Consider the following 25,369-nt stretch of genomic DNA (forward strand, 5'->3'; position numbering starts at 1 on the left):
TTAGTTATTAGATAACCAAATTAAATTTATCAAAAAACCTCAATGAAAACACTTTTCTTAAACCAATCCCAACCCTAAAATTATTTTAATATACATGACTAGAAAAAAACTGACCTTTTAAAGAGTTAAGAAACTAATTGTACCATTTAAATACCCTCCTGCAATCTTCAAAAGATTTTCTGACTATCTTAATATATCAATGGTGCTTTTAAGGAGTACATGATGGAATCCTTACATAATAGATCTGTTAATTGACTGTTGATGAATGGAATAAACAAAATGGTGAAGCATAATAAAGTACAAGAATTTTTGAATTTATATTCATTTATCCACTATGTTGCAAACATATTTTAGGCATTTACATTTAAATATATTTAGCACTTGTAATGTTCTATTAATTTTGTCCAATAATTGATGACAATTTTGGAAAAAAAATAAGCAAAAGTAACAAAATTAGAAAGATCAATCAAAAATGAAATTAAATGAAGAAAATTTTAAAACATCAAATTTATACGAGACAAAATACTTTTTTTTTTCATTATACATCGACGAAAAATTGGTTGTATCGCAACTTTAAATTTATATTTACAACTATGTAACAACAATTTATTTCCACTATTTACAAATGGTATCATCTATATGTATACAAATAGGTGTCCAAAGAAAATGACAATATTTTGCGTCATTTTAGTACTTAGTATCTCGATTTCAAGCCAATAAGCTAAAAGAAAGCATTTATCATTTTTCTAGTTTCTATAAATAATTATATTTTGCTACGTGTTAAAAGTCAAGAAATACGTCGAATAAGTTTATTTATAAAGTTTTTATCACGTTTATTGCCTGGATAAATTCAGTAAAAAAGTTGTAAGAAAATTGAAGCATCTAATCCCGAGTAAGATAAGATTATTCAATTTATGAAGCAAGATAAATGACAAAGGATGTCAATTTTTTCTCTTCTACTATTTGTTAAATTTCCCTACATGATAAATTTTGATGAATTTACTTGGAGAACGTTATTTTATTCCACTTAAGATATGTTGAAATGCGAACCAGAAAAGAAAAATTTAAAGCCAGTTGACGGGAATGGGATGCTGTTCTGGTCAATCAAAAGCTCCTAGATAATAATGAAAATAGTAAAGGAGAAACTTTCTCCTGGCGTCCCTCTCTCGGTCCCAAAGCAAAACAGCAAACAGAAAAAAGTTTCTATTTTATCAGTCTCTCTTAATATCTGTCTACCGAGTGGAAGCAATATACTTATCAGATATTTGTCTCTCTCTGACCCCTGAAGGGGATTCAGAACGTTCTTTTAAAGAAAAATTGTATTCAATCCTATATCAGAAAATATTTCCTTTTTCTTTTGCAATAGGTTTTCCAGATTTTTGAAGTTTGCTATCTCAACAGCCTTGTGTGGATCCTATATGCCCAGTACAATAGAAAGTAGAGAAATAAGTGGCAAAAGATAATGTATTCTTCTTTCATTTGATAAGACATCCCCCTCAATATACTGCTTAAGATATACTTTGGAACAAGTTATTTTAATGCCTGAAGTACAACCGACAATAACGGAAAAATTAAAAATCAATCAGCAAGAATAGGATGATATTTCAATGAAATCAATGGAGGCGAAATCCGAGTAATGTTAAACTCCATTGTGAAAATAATGAAAGATTCAAAACAATGAGATATTCTTTAAAATAAAAAAAATGCCTCGATTATCTTTCTTTTTTTAAAATATATACGAGATAAACCAAACTTTTGGTGCAAAATAAAAATTAGTTTCTGATTATCTGGTTAAAGCCCAACTTAATAGATTAGATTAATGGCATACCACCATATAGGCGTTGAATCAAACTGGAAAAGAAGGCAGATTTCACTTTCAATCTCATTTTACTAGCACCTTTCGAAGTGATCTTAAATTTTTGAAATTATTCTTTCCATTAGTTCAAAACAAATTTTCATTCAAACTTTCTTGACCAAAACTCTTAATTTCAAATTCTGTCGTTGCTCACAATAAATCAGAAAATATGAAATTTTAGCCTTGGGGATAATTTAGCAAATATGATCAATATATATCATTATCTTCATAGTTCATCTTGAGGCGATCTTTAATTTTTTTTAAGTATTTATTGCATTAACCGAAAAACTTTCGAATTTGAATCTAAGATGTGGGTTGAACATATTTGCATTAAAATAAAAATGAAGACAGATTGTTTTTATATATGAATCTTTCTCATGTTGCACTTTTCGAGCTCACCATTATAATTTGAAATTATTTTCTCTGATTAATAGCAGGATCCTATGATTGAATCTAAAAAACACCATTCGCTTCAACTCTTTTCTTTGTTTAATATGATATTCAAACTTTGTTTTTCAGTTCAACCACTCCCAATTAATAGTCCTTAGTTATTTAAGGTTTCTTTTACAAGCTACTGACAAGATACCTGCAAAAAACTATCAGTTGGCTGAAAGCAGATTTCTCCACCGTCACAATACTGAAACTGACTTATCTTGATCTGAATTGACTTATCTTGGTCTCTGAAAGCCTTTTAATTTGGTATCAGTGATCTATCAACAGTGAAATACAACTAATGGGATTAAACTGATGCTCTATACTCAATTCATTTTGTGTTGTTTACTTTATAAATATTATATATTGTGGATAAAAGGCCAAAAGAAAGACTCATCCTATTATTGATTGCAGTTTTTTTTATTACATTAGGATTCTACTATCTGTACAAAATTCGAACATGCAGGTTCAATATAGTTACGAATTTGCAATACCGCTTACCAGCGTAGTAAGTCTTTTGTTAAGGCAAATAATTTAAGAGACAGTTGCCAAGATCGTTGAATGAATGCAGAATTCAAGATTCATGGCTTTCGTGACGATGGATTTGGGAAAATGTCGAAGAATTGAAACTAACTCAGCTACTGTATACTGATTATATTTAATAACTATCTGTTCTCAGCCACGCGTTGATGTGGTGCAATCTGGTTAATGGAAAAGAAAGAAAAGAGAAAACGCACACTTGTAATGTGTTTAATTTCACAAAATTTGTAGATATACAATATTTATTGTGTTCCATAGTCTGTGCATATATAATAATTGTCGATTTTCTAAAACTAGAACATAAGTTTCTATGTGGGAAATTATCCAGGTACAGATCTAACCCGCACAATTCTTAAAACAGGCATTGAACTTTGTTAATGGGATTGCAAATGCCATTCGAATTGAAAATCGCGTTCAATTGAGATGACATATTTGTTGGGATCATAGGAATGAGAAATATGGGAACATCTTCACCTTCGGAAGGTCCAGTAAATAGTGTTGCTTCAGTGATATTATCCAGTGATTCCTTTTATTACAAGTCGCGTACCGTTTCAAATCTTTAGTTGGTTAACATTTCGCAGCACGATAATTGGCACACCGATTTCCACTTTTAATATGTACGATGGCATCTCTGGAAGATCAAATGCATTTAAAAATTCTTTTGGATAATTATTCAGTTCAGCTGCTTACATAATTATGCTATGGTCTTGTATGTAGTTACCCCAATTTGAAAGTTAAAATAAATAATATTGTTAAGCCCATAAATGTCTTTTTTAGCCTCAAAAATAGCTCTTTCAATCAGCCAATTGTGATTCTTGTAATTGGTTTGAATATTGGAAGAATTATATCAACTCATTCTATTTTTAATGTCGCTGAAATGCAGAAGTGAAGTCCATCTCCCTGATATTTTGCAGCTGGATGCCCATATTTGAAGTTAATTACAAATTCTTGAAGCAACACCGCAAAGAGTATTTCAGTCAAACGTTTATTTCATCAACTGGTTTAAGTCGAGGAATTACAGGCAATATTTGCCTGAAAGCTCTTGCAATCCACAATCTTGGGAAATCGATCCAGTTTATAGTTTTTTGTAACTCTGTTGGATACCAACATTTGGAAGATGCGTAGAGAGTTTCTCGTCGTCATCAATAGCGAAATTGGATTTAGTGTATCGCCAAGAGTACATGCATCATATTTTTCGGCTCAACTTCATACAAATTCTTGTCGACGTCAACATTGCATATTTTAACACATATTACATCGTAGATAATAGATTGTGTGAATATGATTACCTGTGAAAAGAACGTTCTTCAGTTAGCGGACGTTTAGTAAATTTCTCAACTTCTTCGACGCTGAATTAAAACATTTTCATTCTGGTTTTCATACTTAGAATGAGTTCCTAATATGATTTAATAATAGGTATTGATTCAAGCTCATCCATCTTTGCATGTTCCGATATTTTCATTTTCATTGTTTATTTCATTATCTTCCGATTATTATCTCTTGCGTTCTTTAAAGAATTCTGAATGCTAATTAATGATTTCTAATGTTCAAAATTATATCGCGATTTTTTTTTATGTTCTTATTTTGCTTCTTTCATTCTAGAACCTCCAGTATAGCATCCCTTGGTTACATCAAATATCTGTTATCTTCACATAATCAAGAGCATCTGCAAGGCTTTTGACCACAACCACACAATGTTCTTTTAAATTGATACAAATAAGATTTCTATCATTGTAATACATGGACACAGATTTGTCTTGACTGCATGTTTAAAATTCCCGTTTCAGAAGTTGGCAATAGGAGTGCAATCCAGTTGAGGAAAATTAATGACTTTGATTATCACTTTTTTAAATCTCTAATTTATAAATATTACATACTTTACATAAGCTATATAAGGGAAGGCTCCAGCGCATTATAAATGGACCTTATTTTAGCATATGATTCCTATTATAGATTTATTAGTTTCCATCATTTACATATGAGTTCACTTAACTCCAAAGCAGTCTTACGTATAATGTCAAATTGTTTCCACTCCTATGTGACTAAGACAAATGAGATACGCTTTCAGGCATCGTTGTTTTGCAAAGCTGTACAGGCATCGTTGTTTTGCAAAGCTGTACAGGCATCGTTGTTTTGCAAAGCTGTACAGGCATCGTTGTTTTGCAAAGCTGTACAGGCATCGTTGTTTTGCAAAGCTGTACAGGCATCGTTGTTTTGCAAAGCTGTACAGGCATCGTTGTTTTGCAAAGCTGTACAGGCATCGTTGTTTTGCAAAGCTGTACAGGCATCGGTGTTTTGCAAAGCTGTCAGGCATCGTTGTTTCTCAAAGCTGTCAGGCATCGTTGTTTCTCAAAGCTGTCAGGCATCGTTGTTTCTCAAAGCTGTCAGGCATCGTTGTTTCTCAAAGCTGTCAGGCATCGTTGTTTCTCAAAGCTGTCCGGCATCGTTGTTTTGCAAAGCTGTAAGGAATCGTTGTTTTGCAAAGCTGTCAGGAATCGTTGTTTTGCAAAGCTGTCAGGAATCGTTGTTTTGCAAAGCTGTCAGGAATCGTTGTTTTGCAAAGCTGTCAGGAATCGTTGTTTTGCAAAGCTCTCAGGCATCGTTGTTTTGAAAATCTGTCGGGCATCGTCGTTTTTCTAAGCTGTCAAACATCGTCGTTTTTCGAAGCTGTCAGACATCGTCGTTTTTCCAAGCTGTCAGACATCGTCGTTTTTCCAAGCTGTCAGACATCGTTGTTTTTCTAAGCTGTCAGACATCGTTGTTTTTCTAAGCTGTCAGACATCGTTGTTTTTCTAAGCTGTCAGGCATCGTTGTCTGTCAAAGTCTTCAGGCTCCTTTGATTGCCAATATTATTTCGACGATTAAGTTTCATTAACAAAATGTCCATTCCATTAGGACTCGGTTATGTCCTTATATTCAAATGATCCATTTCAAACATTTTATATGTTGGAGAAGATCTGCAGTATGGGCTATTTTAAGAACTATTGATTTGAAATATGATTGATATTATTAGTTTATGAAGAAGTAGAACTATTTCCTTCTGAACAAGTGTAGTACTCTGAGGAGGAAGTTGAGGTTATTTCAAATGTTACCGGTGCTATTTCTACGTCAGATGATGCTTGGTTTACTATTTCAAGTTCAGACCATATTTCAATGGGTGGTTGTGGCAATGGGAAGTAATACAGATCTTCTCCAACATATATATTGGAGCAAAAATCCTCTGCAATTGAGCAGCAACACACTACTCGACGTAACATTCGTCGGAATCGTTTCCAAAACGGTTTTCGTGCCATTTTAAAAGAGCTCAATAAAATTAAATGCGCAATATACCAAAGCAAAATAATTGTGTGAAATAACAGATAAGCTTTTCTTTCTTTCAAATAATAAGTGTTGCAGGAAACAATGATCAACATAAGTTCTCTCATTCAAATTCTAACAAAATTATACTATACACAACAATATGAATAATGATTTTCTTTTATAATTGTTCTGCAAATTTCAAAAATTGTTAATTTATAAACTTTGTTTCTATGAACTGAAATTTAAAAAAAAAACTTAACTGAATATTTTTTTCGATATATAATTTAATTCTTTAAATCATTAAACCAGCAGTATCTAAAAACGGGTCATTACAAATAGCATATAATTTATTACTTCATTACTCCTATTGTTATCTTGTTTCATAAAAGGAAATGTATTGTTTGCGCTTACTGTTTATTCTTGTATTCGAAAATCCACTGCAGTTTTGCGCATGCGTCAGGATGCGTTCATTTAGTCAAAATAGGGGCGAAAACAAAGCTAAAATGTTTACATGTAACAACAGGGTGGACTCAGATTATCTACTACTTGGGAGGTGAAAACACTGCAAAGAACTCTAATAAAATAGGTGTCTACAAAACAATGATAATATTTCGTGGCATATTAATACTTAGCATCTCGATTTAAAGCCAAGAATCTAAAAGGAAGCACATCATTTTTCTAATTTCTATAAATATTTAGCTAATGCTTGAGTAGGAAGACAAATGAGTCGAATAGGTTTATATATAAGATTTTTATCTTATTTATTGCTAGGATGAATAAGGGAAAGACGTTGTAAGAAAAATGAAGCATCTAATTATAAAAGAAAGAATCTTATCTAATTCTTTAAGAAATAAAATCTGTAAATTTTCCCCTTCGATTGTTTATTAATTTTTCCCTACATGATAAATTTTGATCAATGCACTAAGGGAACGTTATTTTATTCCATTTTAGATATGTTGAAACCTGGGACATAATAGTAGAATTAATAGGCAGGAAATGTGATGCTGTTGAGGTCAATCAAAAGCTCTGAGACAGGAATGAAAAATAGTAAAAGAGAAACTTTCTCCAGAAGTCACTCTCTCGGTCCCAAAGCAAAAGCGCAAAAAGAAAAAAGTTTCTATTTTATCAGTCTCTATTAATATCTGTCTACCGAGTGGAAGTATTATAGTTATCAGATATTTGTCTCTCTCTGTCCCCTGTGGGGGGGGGGGTTCAGAACGTGCTTTTAAAGAAAGATAACTTGTATTCAATCCTATGTCAGAAAATATTTCCTTTTCCAATAGGTTTTTAAGACGTTTGAAGTGTGCTATCGCAAAAGCCTTGTTTGGCTCCTATATGCACAGCACAATAAAAAAAAAGAAATAAGTGGCAAATAATACTGTTTTCTTCTTTTAATTTGGTGAAACTCCCCCCCCCCCCCAATAAACTGCTTAATATATACTTTGGAACAAGTTATTTTAATGCCTGAAGTACAAAAGAAAGTAACGAAAAAATCAAAAATCGATCAACAATAGGATTATGTTTCAATGAAATCAATGGAGGCGAAATCCGAATCATGTTAAACTCCATTGTTAAAATGATGAAAGATTTAAAACAATCTGCTATTTTAAAAAATAAAAAATGCCTAGATTATCTTTCTTTTTTTAAATATATGCGAGATAAGTTAAACTTTTAGTGTAAAATACAGATTAGTTTCTGATTATCTGGTTAACGCCCAACTTAATAGATTAGATTAATGGCATACCACCATATAGGCGTTGAATCAAACTGGAAAAGAAGGCAGATTATTTCACTTTCAATCTCATTTTACTAGCACCTTTCGAAGTGATCTTAAATTTTTGAAATTATTCTTTCCATTAGTTAAAAACAAATTTTCATTCAAACTTTCTTGACAAAAACTTTTTATTTCAAATTTTGTTGCTGCTCACAATAAATCAGAAAATATGAAATTTTAGTCTTGCGGATAAGTTAGCAAATATGATCAATATATATCATTTTCTTCATAGTTCATCTTCAGGCGATCTTTAATTTTTTTAAAGTATTTATTGCATTAACCGAAAAACTTTCGAATTTTTATCTAAGATGTGGGGTGAACATATTTGCATTAAAATAAAAATGAAGACAGATTGTTTTTATATATGAATCTTTCTCATGTTGCACTCTTCGAGCTCACCATTATAATTTGAAATTATTTGCTCTGATTAATAGCAGGATCCTATGATTGAATCTAAAAACACCATTCGCTTTAACTCTTCTCTTTGTTTAATATGATATTGAAACTTTGCTTTTTAGTTCAACCACTCCCAATTAATAGTCCTTACTTATTTAAGGTTTCTTTTACAAGTTACTGACAAGATACCTGCAATAATCTATCAGTTGTCTGAAAGCAGATTTCTCCACTGTCACAATACTGAAACTGACTTATCTTGATCTGAATTGACTTATCTTGGTCTCTGAAAGCCTTTTAATTTGGTATCAGTGATCTATCAACAGTAAAATACAACTAATGGGATTAAACTGATATTCTATACTCAATTCGTTTTGTGTTGTTTACTTTATAAATATTATATAGTGTGAATAAAAGGCCAAAAGAAAGGCTCATCCTATTATTGGTTGCAATTTTTTTATTACATTAGGATTCTACTATCTGTACAAAATTCGAACATGCAGGTTCAATATAGTTACGAATTTGCAATACCGCTTACCAGCGTAGTAAGTCTTTTGTTAAGGCAAATAATTTAAGAGACAGTTGCCAAGATCGTTGAATGAATGCAGAATTAAAGACTCGTGGCTTTCGTGACGATGGATTTGGGAAAATGTCGAAGAATTGAAACTAACTCAGCTACTGTATACTTATTATATTTAATAACTATCTGTACTCAGCCACGCGTTGACGTGGTTCAGTCTGGTTAAAGAAGAGAAAGAAAAGAGAAAACACACACTTGTAATATATTAATTTTAATAAAATTTGTAGGTATGCAATATTTATTGTTTTCCATTGTCGGTGCATATATAATAGTCGATTTTCCCAAACTAGAACATATAAGTGTCCATGTGGAAAATATTCCAGGTCAAGATCTAAACTGCACAATTCTTAAGACTGGCATCGGACTTTGTTGATGTGATTGTAAATGCCATTCGAATTGAAAATTGCAACCTATTTAAATGGAGATGACATATTTGTTGGAATCATAGGAAGGAGAAAAATGTTGACATCCTCAATTTCGGAAGGTCCTGTAAATATTGTTTCTTCGGTGATGTTGCCCAGTAATTCATTTTATTGGAAGTCGCGGACCATTTCAAATCTTTGGTTTGCTAACATTTCGCAACATAATTGGTACTCCGATTTTCACTTTTAATATGTACGCTGGCATCTCTGGAAGATCAAATGCATTCAAAAATTCTTTTGGATAATTATTCAGTTCAGCTGCTTACATAATTATGTAATGGTCTTGTATGTGGCTATCCCGATTTGAAAGTTAAATAATATTGCTAAGCTTATAAATGTCTTTTTTTAGTCTTAAATATAGCTCGCTCAATCAGCCAATTGTGATTCTTGTAATTGGTTTGAATATTGGAAAATACTATTTCAACTAATTCTATTTTTAATGTCGCTAAATTGCAGAAATGTAGTCCATCCTCCTGATATCAAATCCATTCCCAGTTTCCAGGCAACTAATAGCAGAATATCTCGGTTATCAAACATTTTGCAGCTGGAAAGCAGAGTATTTCAAACGTTTATTTCATCAGCTGGTGTCAATCGAGGAATTACAGGCAATATTTGCCTGAAAGCTCTTGCAATCCACAATCTTCGACAATCCATCCAGTTTATAGTTTTCTGTAACTGTGTTGGATTATAACGTTCTGAAGATGCTTCGAGAATTTCTCCTCTGTCATCTATAGCGAAATTGGATTTAATGTATCGCCAAGAACATGCATTATATTTTTCGCCTCAACTTCATAAAAATTCTTGTCGACGTCAGCATTGGATATTTTAACACATATTACATCGTAGATAATAGATTGTGTGAATATGATTACCTGTGAAAAGAACGTTCTTCAGTTAGCGGACGTTTAGTAAATTTCTCATCTTCTTCGACGCTGAGTTAAAACATTTTCATTCTGGTTTTCATGTAGAAATCTTTGTGCTTCAAATTTTGGTTTTTACTTAGAACCCAAAATCAGAAGTCTAAGAATACTAAGCTAGGGTACAAATAGCGAAATCGCTTCAAAATGAATCTTAAATATATAAATCTATTTGTTTCATACTTAGAATGAGTTCCTAATATGATATAATAAAAGGTATTGATTCAAGCTCATCCATCTTTGCATGTTCCGATCTTCTCATTTTGATTGCTTACGTCATTCTCTTCCGATTATTATCTGTTCATTTAAAGAATTCCAAGAATTCCGAATGCTAATTAATGATTCGAACTGTTCAAAATTATATCGGGATTCTTATTTTGCTTCTTTCATTCTAGCACCTCCGTTAAAACATTCCTTGGTAACATCAAGTATCTGTTATCTTCACATAACCAAGAGCATCTGCAATGCTTTTGACCACAACCACACAATGTTCTTTTAAATTGATACAAATAAGATTTCTATCATTGTAATACATGGACACAGATTTGTCTTGACTGCATGTTTAAAATTCCCGTTTCAGAAGTTGGCAATAGGAGTGCAATCCAGTTGAGGAAAATTAATGACTTTGATTATCACTGATTTCTTTAAATCTCTAATTTATAAATATTACATAGTTTACATAAACTTTATAAGGGAAGGCTCCATCGCATTATAAATGGCCCTTATTTTAGCATATGATTCCTATTATAGATTCATTAGTTTCCATCATTTACATATGAGTTCACTTAACTCCAAAGCGGTCCTACGTATAATGTCAAATTGTTTCCACTCCTATGTGATTAAGACAAATGAGATACGCTGTCAGGCATCGTTGGTTTGCAAAGCTGTCAGGAATCGTTGGTTTGCAAAGCTGTCAGGAATCGTTGGTTTGCAAAGCTGTCAGGAATCGTTGGTTTGCAAAGCTGTCAGGAATCGTTGGTTTGCAAAGCTGTCAGGAATCGTTGGTTTGCAAAGCTGTCAGGAATCGTTGGTTTGCAAAGCTGTCAGGAATAGTTGTTTTGCAAAGCTGTCAGGAATCGTTGTTTTGCAAAGCTGTCAGGAATCGTTGTTTTGCAAAGCTGTCAGGAATCGTTGTTTTGCAAAGCTGTCAGGAATCGTTGTTTTGCAAAATTGTCAGGAATCGTTGTTTTGCAAAGCTGTCAGGAATCGTTGTTTTGCAAAATTGTCAGGAATCGTTGTTTTGCAAAGCTGTCAGGCATCCTTTTTCAAAGCCTTCAAGCATCGTTTTTCTAAGTTGTCAGGCATCGTTGTCTGTCAAAGTCTTCAGGCTCCTTTGATTGTCAATATTATTTCGACGAAGAAGTTTCATTAACAAAATGTCCATTCCATTAGGACTGGTTCATGTCCTTATATTGAAATGATCCATTTCAAACATTTTATATGTTGGAGAAGATCTGCAGTAGGGGCTATTTTAAGAACTATTGATTTGAAATATGATTGATATTATTAGTTTATGAAGAAGTAGAACTATTTCCTTCTGAACATGTGTAGTACTCTGAGGAGGAAGTTGAGGTTATTTCAAATGATGCAGGTGCTATTTCTATGTGAGATGATGTTTCGTTTACTATTACAAGTTCGGACCATATTTCAATGGGTGGTTGTGGCAATGGGAAGTAATACAGATCTTCTCCAACATATATATTGGAGCAAAAATCCTCCGCAATTGAGCAGCAACACACTACTCGACGTAACATTCGTCGGAATCGTTTCCAAAAGGGTTTTCGTGCCATTTTAAAAGAGCTCAATAAAATTAAATGCGCAATATACCAAAGCAAAATAATTGTGTGAAATAACAGATAAGCTTTTCTTTCTTTCAAATAACAAATGTTGCGAAACAATGATCAACAGAGATAAGTTCTTCCATTCAAATTCTAACAAATGTATACTATGCACAACAATATGAATAATGATTTTCTTTTATAATTGTTCTACAAATTACAACAATTGTTAATTTATAAACTTGGTTTCTATGAACTGAAATTTTAAAAAAAAAAAACTTAAATGAATATTTTTTCAAGATATATTTTAATTCTTTAAATCATTAAACCAGCAGTATCTAAAAACGGGTCATTACAAATAGCATATAATTTATTACTTCATTACTCCTATTGTTATCTTGTTTCATAAAAGGAAATGTATTGTTTGCGCTTACTGTTTATTCTTGGATTCGAAAATCCACTGCAGTTTTGCGCATGCGTCAGGATGCGTTTATTTAGTCAAAATAGGGGCGAAAGCAAAGTTAAAATGTTTACATGTAACAACAGGGTGGACTCAGATTATCTACTACTTGGGAGGTGAAAACACTGCAAAGAACTCTAATAAAATAGGTGTCTACAAAACAATGATAATATTTCGTGGCATATTAATACCTAGCATCTCTATTTAAAGCGAAGAATCTAAAAGGAAGTACATCATTTTTCTAATTTCTATAAATATTTAGCTAATGCTTGGGTAGGAAGACAAATGAGTCGAATGGGTTTATATATAACATTTTTATCTTATTGATTACTAGGATGAATTAAAGAAAGAGGTTGTAAGAAAAATGAAGCCTCTAATAATAGAAGAAACAATCTTATCTAATTCGTGAAGTAAGATAAATACCAAAATCTGTAAAATTTCCCCTTCTGTTATTTGTTAAGTTTTCCCTTCATGATAAACTTTGATCAATGCACTAAGGGAATTTTATTTCATTTAAGATATGTTGAAATTTGGGCCATAAAAGTAAAATTAAAAGCCAGTCGACTTGATACTGTTCAGGTCAATCAAAATCTCTGAGACAAGCATGAAAAATAGTAAAAGCGAAACTTTCTCCTAAAGTCACTCTCACTCCCCAAGCAAAAGAGCAAACAGGAAAGAGTTTCTATTTTATCCGTCTCTATTAATATCTGTCCACCGAGTGGAAGCAATATACTTATCAGATATTTGTCTCTCTCTGTCCCCTTAAGGGATTCAGAAAGTGCTTGTAAAGAAAAAGAACTTGTACTCAATCCTGTGTCAAAATATTTCCTTTTTCTTAGGCAGCACGCTTTCTAGATTGTTGAGGTTTGGTATCGCAACAGCTAGATTTGGTCCAACAGAATGAAATGCAGAGAATCAAGTGACATAAGATATTGGTAGCTTTTTTTTCTTATTTAAAAAGGTTTTCCCCTCAATAATTTGCTTAAGATATACTTTGGAACACTTTATTTAATAAATGTCCCTAAAGTTATATTTAATCGAATATAATGAAAAATTAAAAATCACTCAACGAGAATAGGATGATATTCTAATGAAATAGAATGAAGCGAGATTAGATTGATGTTAAAATACATTGTTAAAATAGTGAAAGGTTTAAAGCAATGTTTTATTTTAAAAATTACTTACATTTTCTTTCATTTCTTAAATATATTCGACTTAAATTAAACTTATTGTGTAAAATAAATAAATCTTAAATTTCGATTTTCTTGTTAACGCCTAACTTAACGGATCAGATTTCAATAGAATTCTATTAAATTAGATTGAAAACACCCACCGGAGAGGATTTGTGGAGTAAAATAAATTGCGAGAAACAAATTTTGCTTTATTTTTTTAATATCAAAAAGTGACAAAATATCAATGTCTTAAATTTGTTTAATGGATATCAAAATATATTTTGAAAATGACGTATTAAAAATACATATTAACTCGAATTCATTGCATTAAATCAAAAATGAAACAAAAACTTAGATTTTCAAAATAATTCTATTTTGATTTCAGAATCTGGATAATAGGTGATTGCCAGTTTAAAATTGAAAACGAATTTAAGAAAACATACGATTTCTTAGTCAAAGAAAAGAAACAATGAAGTGTGTTCATATTGCGTTCATTTTGCGTTAATACGTTTTATTAACCTGACATTTAGCGTTATATTAATTATGCATTATATATACCTTATATTTAGTGAAATCCATATCTTCAATTTTTGAAAACTTCAAAATTTAGTCCACAGTATTTATTTGAATCTTTCGATTCATTTTGAGAAGTTATTCCAAGATTCTAGACGATGCTATTTTTTCAGGTTCACATACCATAAATCTCAGGTACATCAGTAACCAATCCAAAGATTTTAATCCTTTCTTGAAATTGTTTTAAGAACATCATGTCTGAAAACATGCAATTTTCACTTGGCCTTTGACAGCTTACGGTTTTATTGATTTCATCTCTCATCAAATATGACGGTTACAATCGCTTCGTATGGTGCTTAAGCGGAAAACAGGTAAACAAAAGCTGGGTGAAGAACTAAGTGATAAAATCCAGCTTCAAGAAGGATGGGTAGAAGAGGTTGGTTTCAGTGGAGTAATAGAAAGGGGGGGGGTCAGACGAAATTTTCAAAGCTGCATCATTTTACAGGAAAGAACGAGCATTTAAAGAGATCAGCAAGTGAATGATTTTAAACAACGTAAAGGCATATATTCCGTGATAGGAAGCACTTGAGTCAACACTGCTTGTAAAGAATTCTATATTTGTGAATGTTACAAAAATGCAAACATACCTTTGAATTCTTCTTTTTAATATCTTGCTGAATGGAAGTATTTTCCATGTATTAAAATGTAGAAAAAGGACCACGTTATTAGTCTTAAGATATTGTTTTGAACATTTTTTCCTGTTTATTGATGAAATTAGGTTTGCTATTTTGTCCCCATATGTCCTTGTGCCCACAAAATAAGATATATCTATTTCGTAAGGTTAATCAATTATAATCACTAGGAAGTTTGGTTCACATTTAAAAAATTGTTTCAAAAACTTGTATTTACAATATATTAATTTTTTTCAAAATAAAAAGATAAAATATCTGCAAAAATAATATTGAGGAATCCTGCAATTTAAACGCAAAAATAAACTATCAATACTTAATACAATGATTGCTACCTTTTTATTTTTCATTTAAAAATATTGTTTGTGGTGTATCTAGCAAATTATACACAAATTGACGAATTCTTTAAGCTCTAGATAAATTTAGTCGACATTCAGATACAGTACTTACTACAAAAATAAATAATTGCTAAGAAATATCTATTTGTATGCAATTGTGTCATGGCGCACTGTAATGTCCAATGGAATAATATAATATAAATCATTCAAATTAGAATATAATATAATAGGTCACGAAATTGTACAAAACATTTATCAGTGAAGTTAACATTGCGGTACTCTAAACGTCTAAAGAAATCTATGGCGTTCATTATCCATTAAAATTTTAAAACAGACACATTTTTAACTTTCTTATGAATCTTAAGTGCACGATGCTGTAATTAGTACAAAACTTTTCGTATTACTACTGATAAGTAACAAAATAAAATGAGAAAAACGCTCGATTCAAAATGAAAATATCGTTCAAAGAGAAACATTTCGACATTAAACATCGTTTAATCTATAAATGGTTATTTCTAAATTTTATGTAGAAATAAACATTTTCAATTATTTTCAAAACATTTGAATTGACCGATAGAAGAGTTTGATAAAGAATATAATATGAAGCATTAAAAATGACATTCGCGTCTTTCAGGTAAAATAATTGCTGTATTTTAAGATCAGAAAGAAGAAAAAATTACAAAAATTAGATATAAGTTAGCATTACTCAATATTGTGAAAATATCATAAACTACAGTTGCATCTTTTATATAACATAATTGCCAAATAATCGGAAAGTAATAAAATTTAGATGTATGTTAGTGGCACATCATGGGGGGGGGGTAATGTAAGAACATAAAACATTTTAATTTTATGGTAATGAATATTTAGAAGTTGAATTTTTGTATTTTATCTTTTGACATGTTTGATCCACCAGTTCAAAGATTAAAATCTTAAAAAAAAGTCATTGCCTCTCAAAGCCATATTTTAAACATTTGAAAAAGTAATGTTTATTTTTCATTGCCTTTCAAAAATGTTAAATTTCTCAAATCAAATGAATAGATCTTTGTTTGTAAACAGTTCTTTAAAACAAATTTTAATACTTATAAATATTTCACTTTAAAAAAAATCTAATATAAATTACTTGAAAATTTGGATGATTAAGATCCAACATGTAGATATAATAATGCAAATTAAAAAGTGCTTTAAATTTGTACTATAAAGGATTTTTATCACTATATATAAGTAGTATGAATATCGAAATAATTTTACTGTACATATTATTAAAGCGCTCGAATTTGATGAGAACATAGAACAATTTGCCATGTTAGGATCCAGTTTGTAATTATATTTACAGCAGTTTGTTTGTAATTTTATGAAAGTGTCCTTAATGCTCGACTCCTTAAAATCCTCAAGGAAACAATTATCAGTCTAGCTTGGATGAAATTACTTTATTATCAAGACCTATTTAAAAGAGATATCAAGTATTAAAAATGAATTTGAAACAAAATAACTTTTTAATATTCATTAGCTGCAAACTCGCTTCGAAATATTCTGAATATATAGAAGAAAACATTAATGATAGAAACATTGTGAGAAGTTCATAAACATTAAGCATTGTAACAATGAAAGTTCATAAGCATTAATATTGAAGTTCATAATCATTAAGCATTGTAACATTGAGAATTCATAAGCATTAAGCTTTGTAACATTGAGAATTCATAAGCATTAAGCATTGCAACGTTGAGAATTCATAAGCATTGAGCATTGCATCATTGAAGTTCATAAGCATTATAACATTCAGAGAATACAAGTTCATAAGCATTAAAAAAAGTCTAGATAAATTCAAACCAATCATTCAAAGTTTTTAAAATTACTGAAAGTTAAGAATAAAAAAATATAAAATAAGAATTAAAAAGAACTTACCGAATACAATGCAGTCTATATTTTTTTTAAAAATCCACTTATAATTCCGCCAAACTTTTGCAATTCAGACTTTAAAAACATTATGTAGTGCTTTGTTTTTCTTTTCACATTTAAGTTCCAAATTTACAACAGTTCAGTTAATAGAACGACGAGGTGCGATGCTTCAGTGGAACGTTTGACTGATTACTTAAGACATATAATCAGAATCCAATACAAGTTCATAAGCATTAAAAAAAAGTCATTTATAATTTCATCAAACTTTTGGAACACAAATTTAAAAAATACTAGATATTTTTTTATTTTATCTTCAATAATAGAAATGTTCAAGATGAACATTTTCTCAGTAAATTTAATAATAGAGCCATAGCTAAAAAGTGCTTCAACTCCGGTAATGACTTCTTGACGAGATGTAATCAGAATATTGTAGGGTTCACATTCAGCCATTGACATTTCATCCAGTAAGACCACGCGTGCGCAGAAAGTGCTCATGACAAGTACTTGCTATTGTGCGCATGCTCAATCTTCCTTCTGTGCATGCGTGACTTACTGATACTTTATAATGCAATTCCATAAGCACAGCAAAAGCCTTACTTATAATTCCATCTAACATTGTCAACATACGTTATATTATTACGAAGTGATAAAAACGTATCCTTGAACTGCCGACCTTGGCGACAAAATTTGGCGACCTTGGCTACGAAAGGAATCTTCTAGAAGTCTCCAGATGGTCCCAACATCATATCACCGAGACCAGTTTTTTCCTTGAAACTTGGAGAAAGTTCTGGTATTTTCTCAAGATTACACCACTTCCTGTAAATGACATCCCTTCCTGTGGGAAGACTATAAAAAAAGCAAGCACTCGAGACCGAGAGATTTTGAGAGGATTAGACAGCAAGCAAGCAAGCTGCTGAACTAATGAATAAATGTGTTGCGATTGATTAGCGGTATTTGTAGAAGAAAAATTTCGTAACAATATGAATAAAAAGCATACCTTTGTTGTTGTTGTTGTTATTTCATTGCTGCAAATGCAAAAGATTCAAATTTACATCTGATCCAATAATAGAGCCATGGTTAGAAGATGCTTCGATTCCAATATAGATTTTGTCAGCTTGACGAGACATCAATCAATGGGAGTGAATTTCAATATTCATAAGAAGATTAAAAAAAAAAAAAGGGGGGCGAAATCATGCAAATCATTTAAGTAGGAAAGTAGGTCTTTTAATTTTTCATTTGTTTTGATTTTTTGGAGGTTATACCGAGAATAACTGTTGATGCATTAATATTTTTCTAACGCATTTTTCGCAGATTGGGAGTTAGATGCACATCCTAGAAGATGTAAACAGTAATTTAGTTTGCTAGATTCAATTTATATACTAAAAAATGTAAAGGCATTCTGAATGTATCTGTGGTGACGCTTTATAAGCCAGATAACAACTACGAGACATGCGAAATTTCTTTTGTCTTGTGGTCATGTTACTCGGCTGCGAACCCAAAGGTTGCGAGTTCGATCCTCGCCTATCGCCACTAGCAACATTGGTGACCCGGTGACGCAAAATACGCAAACCTTCATACAACTGTTGTGGCGCCCTCTACCAGAAATAAATAAAATCAATAAGCTGATAAAAAATCAGCCAATAAAAAAAATGAAGCTGATAAACAATCGGCCAATAAATAAAAAATGAAGCTGATAAACAATCGGCCAATAAATAAAAAATGAAGCTGATAAATAATCGGCCAATAAGAGAAAAAAAATGCAGCTGATAAATAATCAGCCAATAAATAAATAAAGCTGATAAATAATCAGCCAAAAAAAAATGGATAAGACGCTACAGTCTCACCTCCGACGAACTGAAGGGGAAGTAATGTGGTGACGCTTTATAAGCCAGATAACAGCTACGAGACATGAGAAATTTCTTTTGTCTTGTGGTCATGTTATTCGGCTACGAACCCAAAGGTTGCGAGTTCGATCCTTGCCTATCGTCAGTAGCAACATATCTATTAAAATATCCATATTGACTGGCATGTAAATCAAATTTTAACTTCAGTAAAAAACATTGGTAGAAAAGTTTTCTTGTACACATTAATGACCGGAGTAAGATTCAAAGTAATAATCAAAACACGTGTACAGAAACGCTGATTATTATTCATTAAGCTATGAACTGTTTATTTTCAGATTCGGAAACTTTGTTCTTTTGGACATGAGTCAAGACGCGTTTATCTATTCAATAAAGGGGAGAAAAGAAAGATGAAAAGATGAGATGTTTACAATTAGCAATAAGGTGAATTCAGATTATTAGCGGAATTAAGAGGTGTAATAATAGCTCAGCTTTCTACGAACCACCTTTTAGAGAAGTACAAGCGTCCAAAAATATTAATCTCGGGATTCTGAAAAACAACAGCCAAAATGGAATGAAGTATGACGTAGAAAATTTGCAATGTTTTCAGATATATCTGTATTAAAGAAGTCTGCAGAATGGACACGTGAAGTTGTCCATTCAGAGGCAAAATAAATTAGAAATTTGTTGACAGCGGTATTAAACTAGAGGGTTAGTGGTCTGCACGATATTTTCCCAATACTCTCTAATAAAATATTGATTTATAAAATAGATATGATATTGATAAAATAGATATTTTCAAATTTTGAAATAAATATATTAAATGATTGGTCATTTGTCTGTCTATATATCCTCAGGCATTTAAAAGCAATGCCTTAACAACTGAGATAAATAAAGTTTAGTATACAAATAACTGCATTTGTATTTCTGGCATCAGTCAGTCAAAAAACATGCATTCTAAATGCTTATTCATTTTTTTAGCACACTTGTATTTGTTGAAGTAAAACAAAGTGCTCATATGCTGGAATCTAAAAATAAAAATCTGAGATCTGATCCCCATTCATTATAAAACGTCTTCACATTCATACGGGAGGAACTGTAACTGCTGTATCAGGAAGTACGCTAAAAGGTTTTGAAGAGATATTTCCCCTTCATTTCATACAGAATACAAATAACAATAAGATCAGTGATAAGTGATACGCAAACACCCACATTATTAATATACTGTGTGTGTGTGTGTGTGTGTGTGTGTGTGTGTGTGTGTGTGTGTGTGTGTGTGTGTGTGTGTGTGTGTGTGTGTGTGTGTGTGTGTGTGTGTGTGTGTGTGTGTGTGTGTGTGTGTGTGTGTGTGTGTTTAAATCCTAGTTAATTTCCTAATTTTTACCTTAAATTCTAAATTTTTCTCCTATTCCCTGATAACCTGATAAAAATACCACTTTTTTATTTATTTATTTCTAACAGACTCTCTCGAAAACAGTTGACTATGGCATATTCTCACGCTCCGTGCGAATAAATATAAATCCCTAACAATCACGGGCCGCGGTGGCTTGATGGTAAGGTCTCGGCTTATATTTTATGAATTGGTAATTTAGGATTCCCTTCATTCTGAAAAGTTTTCATTCTTCAATGCACTGTTAACCGCCACCGTTAAACACCGGTGACCGATTTATTCTTCGATGCATTACGTTAAACACCAGTGACCGATCACAGTTTTTGCCGTTTTCTTCTATATGAGATACACAAATAAAAGTGAATTTAATTTTTAAAAAACCTTAAGGTTTTATCAATTGGTAAGTTTTTGATTCCTTCATTCTGAAAAAGTTTTTATTCTGCAATGCATTATGTTAATCACCGGTGACTGACATTGAACTTTCTGTTCGGGCAGAGGCCCGCGGCGGCCTGGTTGTAAGGTCTCAGCTTCGGAACTAGAGGGTTTCAGGTTCGTGACCCGATTCCACCGAAGTACAGTCATGTAAGGGGGTCTGTTGCACGTTAAATCCGTCATGACCAAACTTCCTCCCACTGGTGTGGTGTGGTGTGGAGAGGGGGGTGCCAGCTCAGGTGTCGTCCTCGTCATCTGACCGTGGTTCAAAATTACGAAGTCCATCCCAAAATAGCCCTAGTGTTGCTTCAAACGGGACGTTAATATAACCAAACCAAACCAAAATCCTAACAATCACATATACTCGCACTTTTCAAAGATGTATAGGATTCCCTTTCCTAAAGTCTATATTCTTCAAGATTCTTGACATACAATTTTTAGCAAAGAAGAAAGGGACATAAGATCAGAGCAAGTGTGGTAATTTTATGGCGGATTATGTCGAATGACCGAAGTTGAAGGTCTCCTCTTGAGGAAGTAACATCAACAAGTCTGTCCAATGACCTCTTTATAAATCAGCTGCTCGATAAATTTGATGAACCCGGTTGTCAAGGAGGGGGGCTTAAACTTCTGTATATGAGAAAATCAAGAGGAGAACTTCCCACAAGACAGAAAAAGAGATGGGAATGGAAGCAATGCAAGGGTGTAGAAAAAAGACGTAAAATTAATACGCTTACAGAAACAATACATAAAGCAAAAACAAAATTAGATCCTTTTTTAAAAATTCTAAAATATTTCCTTAAAAATAGTACAAGCTTAAAATGACTTTGAAGATTTTTTTCAGCATTATTTACAAGAAGCGAACAAATTTTTATAAAAGTCGCTGTTTATGAAAAAGATTGAAACTTAGATCCAAAGTTGATTTTAGATTATTAAAAAATTGAATATCCTGGCGTTAATGAATGGAAGCATTCATCTTGGCAACTTCAATAAAAATTATCTTTTCCCATCAATATCCGAAAGCCACAGCAGAGCTGCGACAAAACATTTCCTATTTTACCAGCTGTTATTAATAACCTTCCTTTGTTATTAGGGACGAGTAAACCACGACACGGAAATAGTATATTTATCAGTTATTTTGTCTCGTATATCTTTGGGGTGAATGCCAGAGTAAACTGCAAGCATAAAAAGGAAGAAATTGTCCTGCTTCAGTTAAGATTCTTTTTTTCACAAAAATGGGAAGAGCAGAGATAAATTACAAAAGATGTAAGAAGCTTTTCTGCAAGGTGTTTTTCTTTCGATAAATTGTGATAAATGAGTATGGCGGAAGTTATACTGCTTGTCCAGTTTCATATATATCAAGATTTTTGCCAAAAATGAAGAGATAAAAGTCATTCCACAAGAATTTATTTAATATCAGTTATAGGTATTAGTCAAGTAATAATTTAAAAGAAATATTAATTAACCAATTCTATAAAAATTACATTCTTTAAGTAAACATGGGTTCCTCATATGCAAGCAAGAGAACCGCACACAGACTGAAGAAAAACTCCGGAAATACTCTGTTTTCGGTGTCAGGGGTTGCCAGAATGTTAGCTTAAGGCAGAGATCTGTCATCCCATCCGGCGATGCATTACAATTCTGGTGCTATACAGTTGATAAGGTGAAATGATTAAATATTTAAAGCTTTTATTAGTAACTTAGACTGAAGAAATGCAATTAATTAGCTTATATATTTTTGTTCCATTGAATGGAACAAAAGAAATACTACTGTTTGTTTCAGCATTGTAAAACGACCACTTTTCGACGATTCTATCTCGCTAAGGGGTGAGACACGGAAGAATAAGTACATTTCCGGAATTCTTCCTCACTCTTTAGCCTTCATTCCAACCCTATTAGGTACTTTTCTTAAATTGTTTTGACGTTTCTGTGAGTATCGTGTCATTCCTGATCTTATTGTTTTATTTTAATTTAGTTTACAAGTAATCAGAGTTTACTTTGTTGTTACATGTAAACCTCTCCTCCTTTCATCTTTCTTCTCAACCCTGTTTTTACGAATTAAACCCATCCAAACGCCTGCGCAAAAGCACGACCTTCGTAATACAAGGCCTCACAACTCCCAACGCGTTCAGCCCGTGACGTCACGAGTTAGGATGAATTTTCTACAAAATTCTAAAGGCAGCTGGTGTAAAAGAGTGCGGTTAGTCACGGTAGATGTTGGCGTAGCGAAGTGCGGGTAATGTGTTACTGGTTTTATTTAAAAGTTTTCTGATCTTTTTTTTTCATATTAATTTTAATTTATTGTAATAAAGATGCCTAGTGCGTGCTGTGTTCCTAATTGTAAAAGTAATTACACGAAAAATAGCCCCAATATTTCAGTATTTTCGTTTCCAAGAGATGAAAACACTAGAAGAGCATGGATCTTTGCAATAAAGCGGGACAATTTCGTGCCAACTAAATATAGTAAGGTAAGTTTGATTCTTTTTTGTACAGTTTTTAGTTAATTAATTCTCTTGAACTGTGAAACATTTAAAATTATGTATAACTTCCATTTCTGTCATTTTGTTTTCTCTACATTTAGTTGCTTATGCTTCCAATTACTTTGGTATTGTTTGCTTGAGCAAAATAAAAAATTTCTTTGTTTTATTGTTTCTTTTTGATTTTTTTTTTTTTAATTTGTTCTTAATATTTAAAATGTTTTGTTTCTGTATCTTTTTAATTATACTTCATATATATTTTTTTTAAATTTGACTCAAGCCTAATATTTGTTTCATATATGTAGGTCTGTGCTAAACATTTTCCAGAAAATCAGTTTTTAACTGTTAGAGAAGCGTTTAATACCAGTACAGGAGAACTTATTCAAGTACCAATGGAGTATAAAAGGTAAGTTTTTTTTAGAAATATGTAATAATTATCACCAAAATCTTACAAAGTACTTAAGTGATTTACTGTTATTATACTCTTATAAAAAAAGTTTAAAATCATCTAATGAATAATAAAACTTAATTTTTTATTATATATATCATGACTATAGATTGTAGCAAATTAAATTTATATTTTGTTCTAAAATATTATGTAAAAAAGTTGGATATAGTTGTAAAACAATATGAATTGCATGCTCATATAGGTTTAGAAAATGTAGTTTTTATTTGTTTATCTATAAATCATCAGATTATATATAAAACAATTAATATTTATTATTTTTAAATATCATTAGTTATACACAACCTTTAATTATAAATGAATGCAACTTTTACAAAATATCTTAAACTTTTTAAAAATAGTAATGAAAAGTTAACTGTTTTTAAATCAATTTTTCATACCTTTTAAAATCAATTGATTAATTCATGTAGAATATTGTATTACTTGAACGGTAGTAATAATAAATAATTATTTTAGATATTCCAACACAATATTGAACTATTTATTTTGGCTGAATAAATGTTTCTGTTGATTTTAAATTTTATTATTTAATAATACGATTTTATTTAATACTGTCCAACATACGTTAGCTTTCAGTTTATGCATTATAAAATTACTAATTTTTTTTTTTATCTAATGAATTCCACTTTTTTTTCTAGGCTTGTACCTGGTGCTGTACCTTCAATTTTCCCTAATTTACCCTCATATTTTTCCTCGGAATCAAAAGCAAGAAGAGAAACTCCAATGGATAGGGCAACACGTAAGGATATGGAAAACTTAAAAGCAGCTTTAAATAGCAGTCTCCAGGACATAGCAAAAAAAGAGGAGTTAGAAAAAATCAACACTTTTTCTGGTTTAATTTTAAAATTTAAAAACTTTGAATCAAATATATGGAGTGTAATTCAAAAAGCAAACGAAATAATTTTTATTTGTCTAGACACTTCTCAAGCTCCTAAGGTAAGTCATTCTTTATTAATTTCTTCCAAATTAGAAGCCCATGCATATGTTGCAGATCATGAGGTTAGAAGTTTAGGCATTTCTTTTCCATTAGCCATAAGTAAATCAGGTACAATTATAGAAATTCTAGATCATTTAGAAAATTTTATGTATGAGTTAAAAGGGAAAATTGAAGTAAAAGATACAGTCCAGTTAATATGCAACTTATTCAAGGCCCTTTCGGAAAATTCTGAAGTTAGCTCGCAAGCAATTAATTTTTTGATGGAGCAAGTTTCTTTTCTTGGAAATAATAAATATGCACGCAGATATTCATCTGATATAATGATATTTTCATCTTTACTGTATACTATAGCACCATCTGCATATAAATTCCTAAGACAAAGTGGATATTTGGTTCTGCCTCATCCAAATACTATAAATCATCTGTGTTCAAAGTATAATGTAAGCCCACAATTAGAACAGCTAGATTCATATTTTTTGTTGTACATAAAACAGAAATTTAAATATTTGCAGGAGAAAGATAAAATTGTGACTTTATTGCTAGATGAAGTTCACATAAAAGAATATTTTGAGTATAAAGGTGGTTGTGTAACGGGCATGTCGTGTGATTCTGAAGCTTCTGCTTCTAGTGCCCAAGTTTTTATGGTCAAAAGCATTGCATCTCAGTATAAAGATGTTGTTCATGTTCTGCCAGTGCATTCTATATCAGGGGAAATTTTGCATGAATTTATTAAGAAAATCATTATTGGATTGGAAGGTATTGGGTTT

At 31.6% G+C, this 25,369-nt stretch overlaps 1 protein-coding gene and 1 long non-coding RNA gene across 2 annotated transcripts in view; one reads left to right on the top strand and one right to left on the bottom strand.

Annotated features, from left to right (window-relative positions):
* The window catches only part of LOC129988627 (probable cationic amino acid transporter), a 225,961-nt gene extending 208,812 nt beyond the window's left edge, over positions 1-17,149 (bottom strand). The window contains exon 1 of the mRNA XM_056096893.1: positions 17,069-17,149. The gene's annotated coding sequence lies outside the window, so the exon portion shown is untranslated. The remainder of the gene's footprint in view (positions 1-17,068) is intronic.
* A 6,000-nt stretch (positions 17,150-23,149) lies between these two features.
* On the top strand, positions 23,150-24,466 carry LOC129989488 (uncharacterized). The gene is made up of 3 exons (XR_008785777.1): positions 23,150-23,190; positions 23,505-23,605; positions 24,304-24,466. It is a non-coding gene; the product is annotated as an uncharacterized LOC129989488 (long non-coding RNA).
* Positions 24,467-25,369: the final 903 nt, after the last annotated feature.

Source organism: Argiope bruennichi, chromosome 10 (assembly GCF_947563725.1).
Source record: "Argiope bruennichi chromosome 10, qqArgBrue1.1, whole genome shotgun sequence".
Lineage (NCBI taxonomy): Eukaryota > Metazoa > Arthropoda > Arachnida > Araneae > Araneidae > Argiope > Argiope bruennichi.